Genomic DNA, 901 nt, shown 5'->3' on the forward strand with positions numbered 1-901 from the left:
TGTGTGTATGTATAATTAACAAATTAATATTAAAAAAATTTTTAACTTCGAAATCCTTTATATAACAACTATAATTTATGTGTGTGTGTGTGTGTGTGTGTGTGTGTGTGTGTGTGTGTGTTTTACGACGTTACGTTTATGAACTTTTTTGAATTCGAAGAATTTAATTAATATTGTGAATACACATTTTATTATGTTACTAACGGCATTTCATTATTAAAAATGTTAAAATTATTTTAAATCGCAAATCTTTGTCTTTATTTGTAACAATATATTAGTTAAATAAATGCTTTTTACGATTTCAAATTGCAAATAATTGATAATAATGTTTAATAATGTGTCGAATTTAATTTAAAAATTCCTTTTCCCCTTTTGTTCTTTATTATTAACAATTTTAATGTATTAGATACCGTGCTGTGTGAAGTTATTTTAAATTTAATGAAACGTTGCTTCCAGTTCGTCATATTGTATTATAATATTAATTCCATCGTTTGACTGTTCAAATTAGTTCACTAAAGAGCAAGAGAAAAAAATGATAAGAAAGAAAAGAAATGTAAAGAGGAATATGTAAATTTATTCATTCTTAATTATTAATAAGTAAAAAGAATTGTTTATTTTTATATTGTTATATAACACACGAATTGTTATCTTCATCAGTGATAAGATAATAGATACAAAATTGATTCGAAAACTTTCTAAGTTCCGTCGCGTGTGACATTAATATCCGTTATGTTATCAAGAACTAATTTTTCATTTTATGCATTTATATATAATATAAATCAGTTTAGTTTTCAACATTAAACATGAAAAGAAAAAGAGGAAGAAATGAAGAGAAAGAGAAAGAGAGAGAGAGAGAGAGAGAGAGAGAGAGAGAGAGAGAGAGAGAGGAGGGAGGGAGGAG

General features: G+C 25.6%; 1 protein-coding gene across 1 annotated transcript in view; it reads left to right on the forward strand.

Annotated features, from left to right (window-relative positions):
* Positions 1-901, forward strand: part of LOC105624619 (diuretic hormone receptor-like) — an 11310-nt gene that overhangs the window by 3313 nt on the left and 7096 nt on the right. The window lies entirely within an intron of this gene.

This window comes from Atta cephalotes (assembly GCF_000143395.1).
Source record: "Atta cephalotes unplaced genomic scaffold scaffold00083, whole genome shotgun sequence".
NCBI classification, from domain to species: Eukaryota; Metazoa; Arthropoda; class Insecta; order Hymenoptera; family Formicidae; genus Atta; species Atta cephalotes.